Source organism: Canis aureus, chromosome 13 (genome assembly GCF_053574225.1).
Source record: "Canis aureus isolate CA01 chromosome 13, VMU_Caureus_v.1.0, whole genome shotgun sequence".
Lineage (NCBI taxonomy): Eukaryota > Metazoa > Chordata > Mammalia > Carnivora > Canidae > Canis > Canis aureus.
In genome coordinates this window covers 51,934,702-51,948,459 of record NC_135623.1, presented here as the reverse complement: position 1 = coordinate 51,948,459, position 13,758 = coordinate 51,934,702, and the positions used below count along the sequence as shown (strand labels likewise).

Genomic DNA, 13,758 nt, shown 5'->3' with positions numbered 1-13,758 from the left:
CTCAACACTGGCAAGTTAAATGAATGAATGAGTGAAATAAGTGTCAGATTGACACCATCAAATAGGTATCCTGCTATGACTATTCTTTGCTTACAATATTTTAAGGTCAGTGTTGTATGTGACTGGTTTGAGTATTGAATCAAAGCAGTTTAACTTCTCAAAGGTATTTTATGTACACAAGTAGGGATATAAAATTTAAAGGAGGAGTTGAGCAGGACAAGCTAGGGTAGTTGTTCCTGAAATGGCTGAATCCATTGATGGGGGATCATTTTACTTTGGAATGGGTAAAGTAGTTCAAAAGCAAAGGGCTTCTGGGTTTTTTATCATCTACAGTTACAGAATAATTTCAGTATGCTTCATTACTTCTTAAGAGACTGGGTTATTTCTGTGCCTAGTAGATACATCTCCCCCAATTTTGTACTCATGTACAATATAATTGACACTGACAATTTGATTTTTCTTAGGTAAATCTTCAAATAGGTCATTGATGGTATTTGACCTTTAACAACTAAAGAAGATCCTGTTGTGGTTTTATACTTTATTTTTTTATTCTGAATACTGTATTCAGAATACAGTATTTTTAAAAGGATTGAAAGTATCACTTATTATCATATTGTAATTGCTTCGAGTAGCTAAGTAATGAAAGTATCATTTGTAGATTCAGATACAAATTTCTGGGGGGCAGTTTTTACAGCTTCAGCTATGTATATGAGGATACAAATAAACAAAATCATCAAGGGACAGAGAATGCTAATCTGCTCAGTATTACTTTCTGCTTCAGATATCATGTTCTATTATGTGGAAGAATAGATTTGGTTCAAAACTGTGTACAGTGCTCGCTTCAGCAGCACATATACAAAACTGTGTGCATCTCCAAGATATTGCTTTCTTGCAGAGCATCTTTCCAGCATCATCAGTTGCAGTGTGCTAAGCATCACTTTGTCAGCACAGTGGCGATTAGAACTGTCAGTTACCATATTCAATAAGTTTGGGTCATAAAGAAACAAAGAGCCATTTATTTTCATATCTCTTAAAGCCCTTCTCCCCTTCCTCATTTTGAATTGTCTTCTACTTAGGCAGTTAAAGTAAATGGGCGTTTTCCCAGCACTAAGTTTTCATCTTGAGTTTATTTCAAAATTGTCTGGAACCAAAGGTGCTTTTATGAACCACAGATATTCTTGTTATAAGCAAATTTAGCACCTGGATCTGCACCTTGGCCAGGTAATCAGAATATATGGAAGAGGAGGGAGACATTTATTCAGGAGGTATTTCATGATAATCCTGTGGGAAATTGGGTCTCTTCACGTGTGCTGTTCCTCTGCTTCATTTATCTTGTTTACTTTTAAATAATTTTGTGAAATCGTTTTGTTTTCCCTCCAAAATATTTTGCTCTTTTGTAAAGTAATAAGTGAAATTCTCTATGGACTCTTTGCAAATTAACTTTCTGAAAGGACAGTTGCCAAATAAATGGTTGCATGACTAACAAGAACAGGCAGGAGAGAGAGGGAAAGGAAGCTGCCCGTCTTTCCCTCTGGGTAGCTAAGTTCTCCTGATTTGAGAAAGAGACAGGATTTTGATGTTCTGAAATGGAGAGGTGATTATTCCTAACCTTCTCATGAATATAAAAAAAATTAGGCAATAGCAGAGAATGGTGACAAGAAGAGTGGAGAAATACCTTTCTTTGTTATTTATTTTTATTGATTTGCTTCCTTATTTAAATTCTAATATTGTCTTCCAGACACACTTGCATTGTCTTACCGATCTCTAGGATGTGAAACTAGGAAAGAAAAGACTTTTTTGACCATAATTTTTTTAAAAAATAAAGAATAGTGATATTAATAAAGCTTAACATTTTGGAATTTAAAAAATGTAATTGGAAGGAACTTTAAAAAAAAATCTTCCCTAAGTGCAAAAAGGATCCCAGATTTTCATCAAAACTAAGTCTAAATAAATAAAAGACAAGGAAAGACTTCAAATGTCAACAGAACACAGAAATGCCAATTTCTTTTTTTTTTTTTTTTTAATTTTTATTTATTTATTTATTTATGATAGTCACACAGAGAGAGAGAGGCAGAGACACAGGCAGAGGGAGAAGCAGGCTCCATGCACCGGGAGCCCGACGTGGGACTCGATCCCGGGTCTCCAGGATCGCGCCCTGGGCCAAAGGCAGGCGCTAAACCGCTGCGCCACCCAGGGATCCCAGAAATGCCAATTTCTTAGGCATTTATGTCTTTATGTCCTTTAAAAGGTTGCTTTAAAATATTATTTTCATATATGGTATTTAAACTTAGCAGCTCTATTAGACTTAGAAATCTTTGTAAGGCAAAAGCATAGGAATCATGACACTGCAGCTCTGGCTGTTAGGGAGCTGATTTCCTCCTCAGTTGGAAATTTGGTTTTGCTGCTTAATGCCTGTGTAATCTTACACGGGTTACTTGATTTATCTAATCTTTGATTTCCATAAGTATTTGAAGAGTACAATAATAAGGGGAAATTCTTATGAAAGTTAAATGAGATTGTCTATATGAAACACAAATAGACAACCCCCACTTTAGCTATTTAACTGTCATTGATCTTTTTTTTTTCTTTTAAGGCATTTATTAGTTAATATAAATAACCTAAATGTTTCACATTAACTTTATGTGTTGATTTAGGTATTAATATTAATTTGTCACTTTTCTTTAAATATGTATAGTCACATATTTAGCTTTGTACTAGGTATCATTTTTAGCATGTTCAGAAGATAGAGTTTCTACTAAGAGATACATTTCAAATTCAGTAATGCTAGCCAATGAAGAGAAAATTTTTTTTAATTTCAGCTTGTAGTAAATTTTTCATAAGCTAACTTATGCTGTACCAAGCAATACAATTTGTATAGCCTGCTGAGCTATTCCAAACACTTTTAAAACATTTCTACGAATCACTTAAACTTACTATTACTATAAGATGCTTTACATATAAACCTACAGTTTTAGACACATAAGGAATATATAGCCAGAGAACTTGGCTCTTCCCATAACAGATTATGAAGCTGAAAGTATACAATGGCTCTCCTTTATTTGGAAATCATCTGGGAAATTGTTCTTTCAGGAACAAGGAACAAAGTGATAAAAGGAGATAAATACCCAGGTACCATAAGGGTTGAATCAGAACTGTCAGTGGGATGAGCAACGACCCAGCCACATCACCTGTAATTCATGTGGCAAGATGGTTTTATTATGTTGAGTTTTGTTTTGGATTTTATATTCTGTCTGTATTGAGAAAGAAGGTATGGGAAGATCTAAAACTAATGAGGTTTTCTTCCATTCTCCATTATAGCTAAAAAATAATCGTCAAAATGTTGATATTACTGCAATTATGTAAAAATCACCCCCTGGCTCATACCTATACCCTATTCTGTTTTCTGTGTTGGAAACTGGAGATATTGTAACTAGCATCACCTTCTCAGGACTTAAAGCAAAACCAGGTTATGGGCACACACGTATCCTTTTGCTTTCCCAGGGCTTCCACAGATATTACCAGATCAGAGTCTTTTCTGGTATAGCATAATTAAGTGATGCCTAACTCTGCATTAGAACTGTACAGCATTATTCTCTTTTTAAAAGATTTTTAGATTGTGATAAAATATGTATAACATAATATTTTCCATCTTAACTGTTTTAAGTGTACAGTTCAGTGGCATTAAATACATTAATACTATTGCGCAACCATCACCACCATCTATCCCCAGAATTCTTTTCATCTTGCAAAACTGAAACTCTGTACCCAGTAAACAACACCTCTCCCCTCAGCCTGTAGGAACCACTGTGCTACTTTCTGTCTCTATTATTTTGACTATTCATATAAATACTTCATATAATTATAGTCATTCATTAGTTATCTTTTGTGACTGTCTTATTTCACTGCATAATTTCCCCAAGATTCATCTGTGTTGTAGCATACGTAAGAATTTCCTTCCTTTTTAAGACTGAATAATATTCCATTGTATATATAGACCATATTTTGCTCATCCATGCATCCATTGATAGACACTTGGGTTGCTCCAATGTTTTGGCTATAAAAATGCTGCTGTGAACATGGGTGTACAAAGATCTCTTCAAGACCCTGTTTTCAATTCTTTTGATTATAAACCCAAAACTGGAGTTTCTAAATAATTTGTAATTTTACTTTTAATATTTTTTAGGAACCACTATTCTGCCACAACAGTCTCTATACCATTTTACATTCCCACTGACAACATATGGGGGTTCCAATTTTGTCACATCTTAACCAACATTTATTCTTTTCTGCTTTTATAATAGTAGCCATCATAGTATGTGGTGGTATCTCATTGTGGTTTTGATTTGCATTTCCCTAAGGATTAGTGACGTTGAGCATCTTTTCATGTCATCTGGATATCTTCTTTAGAGAAATGTCTGTTTGAGTCTTCTGTCCATTTAAATGTCTATATATTTAGATGTTAATCTCTTATCAGATTTAGGACTTGCAGTTATTTTCTCCTATTCCATAGGTTGCCTTTTCATTCTGTTGATAGTGCTTCTTGATAACAAAGGTTTTTAGGTTTCATGAAGTCCAATTTGTCTATTTTGTCTTTTACTACCTGTACCTTTGGTGTCATATCCAATAAATCATTGCCAAAGCCCATGTTGTAAGACTTTTGCCCTAAGTTTTCTTCTAAATGTTTTATAGATTTAGCTCTTATGTTTAGGTCTTTGTTCCATTTCAATTTATGTATACAGTGTTAGGTAAGAGTTTAGCTTAAAAAAAAAAGAGTTTAACTTCATTCTTTTGCATGTGGATGTCTTGTTTTCTGACCATCAATTGTTAAAAAGATTGTTTTTTCCCACTGAATAGTCTTGACATCCTTATCAAAAATCACTTAGCCATTTATGTGAAGATTTATTTCTGACTCTATTCCATTGGTTTATATGTCTGCCTTTCCATTTATTTGTCTTCTTTAACTTTTTTCAACAATATTTTACATTTACAATTTTCATTGTACAAGTCTTTCATCTTCTTAGTTAACTCCTAAGTATTTTATTTTATATATTGTTGCTATTGTAAGCAAAGTTGTTTTCTTAATTTCCTTTTCAGATAATTTATTGTTAGTATTTAGGTATCTACTGAATTTTGTGTGTTGACCTTGTATCCTGCCAATTTGCTGAATTTATTAGTTCTATAAGCTTTTTTGGTGTGTGTAGAGACTTTAGGGTTTTCTACATAGGGTTTCTACAACACTGGAAACAGATCATTTTAGTCTTTCCTTCCAATTTGGATGCCTCTTGTTTCTTTTTCTTTTCTAATTGCTCTGGCCAGGACTTCCAGTACTATGTTGATCAGATGTGATGAAATTGTTGTTTTTTTTTTTTTTAGATGTGATGAAATTGTATCTTTGCTTATTCCTGATCTAAGAGGGAAGCTTTAAGTCTTTCATCATTGAGTATTATGTTTGCTGTGAGTTTTTCATATATAGCTTTTATCATGTTGAAGTAGTTTCTATTTTTATTTGGTGGGTGTTTTTATCATGAAGGTATTGAATTTTGTCAAGTGCTTTTTCTGTATAATCTGGTCTTTCTTAGGGACAGTTTTAGTTGGTTTGTTTTTTGTCCTCTTGAATGGGATACCTTCCTATTTCTTTGTATACCTTATGATTTTTTTGTTGTTAAAAACTGGACATTTTAATCTAATACTGTGGTAACTCTGGTAATCAGATTCTTTAACTTTTACAGCATTTGTGGCTATATTGTTTTTATTTTTTTAATTTATTATTTATTGTTGTAGTCTGTCTTCGTGTCAAGGATCAACCTGAGGTGTACTTTTAAGGTCCTTCCTAGATGTTTTCCTGAGCCTGCACCTTTCTTTTTCTTTCTTTCTTTTTTTTTTAAGATTTTATTTATTCATGAGAGACACGGGGTGGGGGGAGAGAAAGAGAGAGAGAGAGACAGAGACAGAGAGAGAGAGAGGCAGAGACACAGGCTGAGGGAGAAGCAGGCTCCATGCAGGGAGCCCAACGTGGGACTCGATCCCCGGTCTCAGGATCACACCCCTGGGCTGAAGGCGGCGCTAAACTGCTGAGCCACCCAGGCTGCCATGCACCTTTCCTTGGGCATGTGTTTCCCTCCTATATACATTTACTTTCAAATATCCTAGCTTTTAATGTCTAGCTTTTGAAGAGTGAAAAAGAGAAAAAATGAAGGGGAAAAGAGTGGTGCCAGAAAAGCACCATCCCTTTGAGTCTCCTGTATATTGCTTCAGTCTGAAAGGGAGGGGCTTATAAGAATAGAGGTATATGTGCAATGATGGCTACCCACTTCTGTGTCTGCCTCTCCATGATCAGAAGAAACAATCAATGATCAGTAGATAGGACCCCAAGACAGGGTCCTTATTGCCTACTGTGAGCTGTTTACATGCTGGACCTGGAACTAGTGCATGGATGCCTGCCATGGGGTTTGTGGGTGGTGAATGAGTGGCTGCTACTGAGCTAAGAGTTGAAACTGACCAAAAAATTAATCACAATATACTGTTCAAGTCTTCCCTTGGAAGTTGCAAAGCTTCAGTAAACTCTAGAACTCCAAAATAATTACATCAGCTGCAATTATTGTCTAGGTTGGGAGACAGATTGGTGGAGCTTCTTACGCTACCACTTTTCAAAGCATTCTCTTTTGATATAAAGAAATTTTAAATGTCCACTTAAAGAAAAAGAGTGTAAAAACGTATAGAGGATACTTTAATCATTTTTAAATTATTTGGAACTTAAATTTTTGTTTGGAATGATTCTCTGAGATCATTTTAAATAATCTGCACTTTCTTTGATTTTCAAAGGTTCTCTATATACACATATATAATTATATATAGTGTGTTTATAAATATATATATAGAATGTGTGTATTTGTGTGTGTTTTGTATGTATGTATGTGTATGTGTGTGTGTGTGTGTGGGTATAAATATATCCTCAAACTGTGATTTCACTTAATCTCAGTTTTCTACATATCACCATATAAACATCTTTTATATGTTTTAAGCACTTTTTTCATGCTAAACAAAATTGAATATTGTGAGAAAACCTAAGTAGAGAAGAATATATCATCTTCTTCACCATAATCTACATACCCCTGGATAAAACTTGACCATCTCTTTCCACTAATAATATTATCAGGAATACCCCATTAATTAAGATATCAGATTTAGATTAACCAACATCAGTATATGTATGCAAACTTTGACATAGAAGAGAAAAGCTCTAGGAAAATGGCATTTTACTATCAAGAGGGATGTATGGAATCATATTTAGGACAAGTCAGTTGACTCAGAAATGTCTATAAAATTGGATTGTTTGATTTAACAAGCTTGGCTATATTGTTTTCTCTGGAAACCTCTCATTTTTCTAACTTCTTGTGGATTGAGACTGTGAGGAGGAGGCTAACATGTTGAAATGCCATCTGATAAAAGGGCAATCAAAAGAATTAGCCACTAATAAAAAGTCAAAAGTCTGGGGATATACCTTGGAAGGGCAAATAAAACTGAGCCCTTTGGGTACTCTTTAAACTGTGTTTACATTGTAATTGAAATTTAGTAACAAAGTATTGGTTTGTTTTCCTTACTCTGTTTCATATGGCAGGGAAATGAGAAATATATTTTAGAAAAATTTAATATGTTTTGATTTGCTAGTTTTGTTTCATTATAGACTATTTATTTTTCTAGTTAAAGATTTTAGTTGTTTGGAATTCACCAATGTGGATCCCCTCAGTTCTTAATTAAAATTAATTATGCATTAATTCACAAAATAATTAATCACTATAGTGTCTTCCAAAACTCTTAGGTAATCAATGGTAAAGAATCTTTCCAAACTTCTTTTGCCCTTTAATTTTTTTTTCATTACATTCACGGTATTCCTAAGGGATTAGAAGTTACTTAGAATAATTTTTAAGTGCTTAAATTTTATTCTAGGTATATTGGGAAATCATTGGAACATTTTAAGCGGGGAACAACGTTATGTGACTTCATTTTATTCTATTTTTTTAAGACTTCATTTATTTGTTCATGAGAGACACAGAGAGAGGCAGAGACACAGGCAGAGGGAGAAGTAGGCTCCCCATGGGAGTCCCCTCATGCAGGACTCAATCCCAGGACCCTGGGATCACAACCTGAGCCAAAGGCAGACACTCAACCACTGAGCCACCCAGATGTCCCTGTAACTTCATTTTAAATGAATCAGTAAGACTGCTCTGTAGACATTTGCCTGGGAAATAGCCCAAGTAAGAGATGATGGCAGCTTGACTGGGATAAATCTAGTGGAAATGATGAGAAATGGTTTGATTTAGAATATGTTTAAGTGATACGGAGAACAGAGTTTACCAACAGAATGAATGTGGGATTGAGTGAAGGAAGTAATCAAAGATGATGCCTTCTGAACTGACCTGAACTGTTGGGACAATGTCTTATTCTCTGATGAGTCTCAAGTACACTGGGTATAACAGTACCCAGTATATAGCAGACACTCCATCAGTATTTTTTAACTAAGGCCAACCACATCTCAGTCTGTGAAATCTCTACCATTCCCATTTGAAACTTCTTATTTGCCAAAACAATAATAACTGACATTTGTTGAGCACTATCTCTCAGATACTGTGTGAAGTGCCTCACATGTATTAATTTATTTAATCATAGAAAAATCTTTGTTAGTTCCATTTATAGCTAAAGAGATTAAAGCACAGAGATATTAAGTAACTTACTCAAATATATCGAAGAACAGGAAATTTAACCTTGGCAATTGGGTTCCAGAACCCATCCTCAAATCGTTACAGTATTCTGTCTTTGGATTTACTCAAATCTTCATTAAACCATGTTCTCTCTCATCTTCCAACTTGAGCGCTGAAGCCATGGCTGCTTTGCTCACATGTTCATCCTTAGTACTCGTACAGGGTTGACACACAGGTGCTTGGGGGATCATTGAATGATGATCTCTTACCCCTTCACAGCCTTGTATATGTGCTCTGCCTGAAATGCCTTTCTCTTTCCCCTATGCCTTGTGTACTTGGTAAACTTCTATTTTCCAGCTATTTCTTGCTCTGTGAGGCTTCCTCAGAGCCACCCTCAACAACATGGTAGAATTCAGAGCTCCTGCTTGAACTCTTTTAATAGCCATTGACAATCATCTATGTGTAAGGTTTTTTCCTTCTCAATTAATGTTTAACAAACTATAGACTATGACATACCCCCTGTCAATATGGTTATGACCCATCAGTTTGGGGTTCATGATTAGCTTTTTTAAAATGAAAGAAAGTGCAATAAAATAGAAAAGAATATATTACATAGAGTAAGGTTAAATATTAGAAGGCTACCATCTGTAATGCAACAGAGCACGAGTTCTAAAACCAGATGTTCTGGACTCTCAAATCCCAGCTTTATAATAACTAACAAAATAACCACTTAACTTTGGTCAAGTTATTGGCCATTTGCATCTCTGTTTTTGCATTTCTGTTTTTTATCTGAAAACAGGGATAATGATGATAGGGCTTGGCTCATGGAATAGTTACAAGAATTAATTAAGTTAATATTTATGAAGAGATTAGAACATTTTAAGGAATAGTACTTTTCAACTTTTGTTTCCTATGCATACATATATAAAATATAGATGTGCCTGTACTGAACTGCTGCATAAAATGTCTTTCTTGCCGTGAATTGCCACAAGGAAAGGACTTTGCTTTAGGCTTAGAGTTCTTTGAAAGTAGGGATTGTATTTCATTCTTCTTTAAGATTCTTCTGACTTACATAAAATAACACTTAATTTCTTGCTTTCTTTCTAGGAAGGATTGAAAAATTTTAAGTTAACATTTTATATTACACATTCATCAGATTATAAATAGAAAATGAGAGGTAAATAAAGGAAAAGCATGTACATATGCTGCTCACTAAAGTCAATATAGTTTCCCTGATGGAACATTAAGTTTTGCTCTGAACCTCTGGGCAGGTTGGGCAAAAGGGGAGATGTGATGGACTATAAAATTCTCATTACCTGATGAGAAGAAACATATCAGTCCTTCCAGAGATACAAGCTTTTTTCCTGATTCTAAATTCCAGAGGAAAGTTATCACATGGCTTTCTTTTTTTTTTTTTTTTTTATTTATGATAGTCACACACACACAGAGAGAGAGAGAGGCAGAGACATAGGCAGAGGGAGAAGCGGGCTCCATGTACCGGGAGCCCGATGTGGGATTCGATCCCGGGTCTCCAGGATCACGCCCTGGGCTAAAGGCAGGCGCTAAACTGCTGCGCCACCCAGGGATCCCATCACATGGCTTTCTGTAAGAAAAATGGAGCAACAAAATAGAACTTTGCACACTTAATGAACAATAAAATGGGTGTTCAGACAGTTTGTAATGAATATTGCATCTCTTAACTAGGTTTTATTTCATGTAAGATAGTAACAGGTAAGATATATTAAATGAATGCTGTGTGCTGGCCTCTGTTTAAAGTGATCCTCACAATAACTGTGTGAAGAATTGTTGTTACTCCCAGAGACCAGGGCATAGAGAGGTTGAGTAATTTGACCAAACTGGTCTAATGTTATACAGAAGCAAAAGCAATAAGATAGAAAAAATGATTCATAGAGACAAAGGAATGAATAATCTAGGCAAAAAAAAATTGGACCAGACTGCCATCAAAGTTCAGATTTCCAGACACTTCCTGAATTCCTACTATTACTCTGAATTTAGAACCTTCCCTGGGTTCACTTCGTAAAAATTAGTCATTCTTTAATCTTGATACAGATTTTCATAAAAGCTTTTTAAGCTTGTCCAGAACAATCTGTTATCCTACAACCAGAATAGCCAAGGAAACATATTGCTGAACAAGGGATTTTTCTTAAAAGTTGGCTCAGCTTATGGTTTTTTTCCACTTCAACATCAAGATCAAGATGGATGTTAATTACATTTCCTTCTTATATTTGAAGTGACCACATAGTAATACAGAACATAGTAAAATCCTAACATGATGAGAAAGGAAGTGTGGAAAAAATATCCCAGGATTTTCAGAAATATATTTTTAGAAAGTGAATGGAATATTACCAGGGGTGAAAAGTGCCATTTCATAATGACAAACAGAACTGGCTCATCAAGACAACGTAATACTAAGTGTTTGTTCTCCTAATGACAGAATTTCAAATACATAATATAAAAACTGATAGAAAGAAAAAGAGAAACACACAAGTCCATAATTGTAGTTGGAGATTCCAACACTGCTGTCTCAATAATTGATAGGAAAATTACTAAGGGTATATATCAAAGACTTGAACAATACCATCAACCAAATAATTTACATTTACAGAACATTCTACCAAACAACAGCAGAACACACATTATTTTCAGTGTCCATGGAACATTTATCAAAGGAGATGATATTCTGAGCCATAAAACAAATTTGAATATATTTAAAAGTTTTTAAATCTTAAAAATTATTTTGCCTTACAACAACTGACTTAAATGAGAAATAAAATCAGAAAGGTCTCTGGAAAATCCCCATAAGTTTTGAAACCAGACAACATCCTTGTAAGTAATCCATGGATCAAAGAAGAAATTGCAAGGCAAAATACTTTGAACTGGATGAAAAGAAAATACAGCATATTAAAATATATGGGATGCAGCTAAGGCAGCGCGGAAAGGGATGTTTATAGCATCTTAAAATGCTTATTTTAGAAAAACAAAATTGTTTAAAGTCAGTGCCCTAAGCTTTCATTTAAAAAAAAACTAGAAAAAGAAAGAAAATTAAACTGAAAGTCTAGAAAGAAATAATAAAAACTGAAAACAGGAAAATAGAGAAAAGCAATGAAACTGAAAACTGGTTCTTTGAAAAGATCGTAAAATTGATCTTCTAGTCAGACTGATCACAGAAAAAGAGAGAAGACATAAATTAACCAATTTCAGAAATGAAAGAGGGAATGTTTCACTATAGCTTATACAAATATTAAAATGCTAATTAGGTAATAAACCTTATGCTGATAGACTTAACAACTTCTATGAAATGGCTAAATTCCACAAAAGACCAACCGCCAAAATTTACTGAAGTAGAAATAAGTAATAGGATAGGTTTCTATCTATTAAAGAGATTAAATTCACAGTTTAAAAACTTCCCACAGAGAAAATTCCAAGCCTATAATGGCTTTATGGTAAATCTGCACAACATTTGAGAAAGAAGTAATGCCACTTTGACATAAACACTTCAAGAAAATAGAAGAAGAAACAATTCTCGACGCACTGTTACTGACATTACCCTGATATCAATACCAGAAAGTCAGTACATAAAAGGAAAACCACAGAATAACATCCTTCATGAGCATAGGTGCAAAACATTTTTTAAAATTTTTTATTTAAATTCAATTTAGTTAACATACAGCGTATTATTAGTTTCAGGGGTAGAATTTACTGACTCATCAGTTGCATACAACACCTGTGCTCATCATATTAAGTGCCCTTCCTATTGCCTATCATCCAGTTACCCCACCTGCCATCCACCTCTTCTGCAACAACTCTCAGTTTGTTTCCTATAGTTAAGAGTCTCTTAAATTTGTCCCCTTCTTTGTTTTTATCTTATTTTTCCTTCCCTTCCCCTATGTTCATCTGTTCTGTTTCTTAAATTCCACATATGACTGAGTTCATGGTATTTGTCTTGTCAAACTATAGAAAGAGCCCAGATGTCCATCCACTGATAATGTATAAGGAATTGTGATATATACATAAAATGGAATATTACTCAGCCATAAAAAAGAATGAAATCTTGCCATTTATAATGACATGGATAGGACTAGGCAGTGTTATGCTAAGCAAAGTAAGGTAGAGAAAGTCAAATACCATCTAGGTGCAAAACATTTTAAAGAAAAGTAAAACAGAGGATAAATATTTATCCAAGAGACAGCGAGAAGAGCAAATGGAAACAATGAATGTTAACAGCTATAGAGATGTGGATTTAATAGATGTACATTACCAAGATAAGGAATTCAATTTTTAGTTTGTACTTTTCTTTATCAGTTTTGAAGTTTACTAAATAATTTTCTAGTACCTACTGAGATTATCATAAAGTTACTAGATTTTATAATGATACACCGTTTGTGCAAATCTGGGGAAAACCCTGCTTACTCATTATGATTTCTGTTTGCTAGGGGTTCCTTTTTGAGGCATGAGGGAGAGAGTTTTGCATGATTTTGACCTATACTTTTCTTTTGCTACAGTTTTGGGATTTTGTAAAATGAACTAAAGAAATTTTCACCTTTCTCTATACTCTGGAATATTTCTGATGAGATAGGAATTTCTTACTTATTAAGAGTTTGATAGAACTTCTTTATAAAACCAAATAATTGGGACACCTGGGTAGCTCAGCAGTTAAGCCTCTGCCTTCGGCTCAGGGCATGATCCCACGGTCCTGGGATGGAGTCCCACATAGGGCTCCCTGCAGGGAGCCTACTTCTCCCTCGGCCTATATGTCTCTGCCTCTCTCTCTCTCTCTCTCTCTCCATGTGTTTCTTATGAATAAATAAATTAAATCTTTTAAAAAAACAAATAAATAAAACCAAATACTTTTGCTCCTTTGGTGGGAGAATGGTCCAGAAGAAGAGAATAGATCTGTTGTAATTGGTTTTCTAAGTCTTCTCTAGCAAACTGATAATTCATATTTTATTTTATATAGGTGTCTAGTTTATATAGATTGTTATATTTAGCATGATAAAATTTAGCATGATATTTTCTAATAACATTTAAATCTCTTTTA

At 34.3% G+C, this 13,758-nt stretch overlaps 1 protein-coding gene across 5 annotated transcripts in view; it reads left to right on the top strand.

The window, feature by feature from the left end:
• Positions 1-13,758, top strand: part of TTC29 (tetratricopeptide repeat domain 29) — a 237,006-nt gene that overhangs the window by 11,203 nt on the left and 212,045 nt on the right. The gene's annotated exons all lie outside the window — the stretch shown is intronic.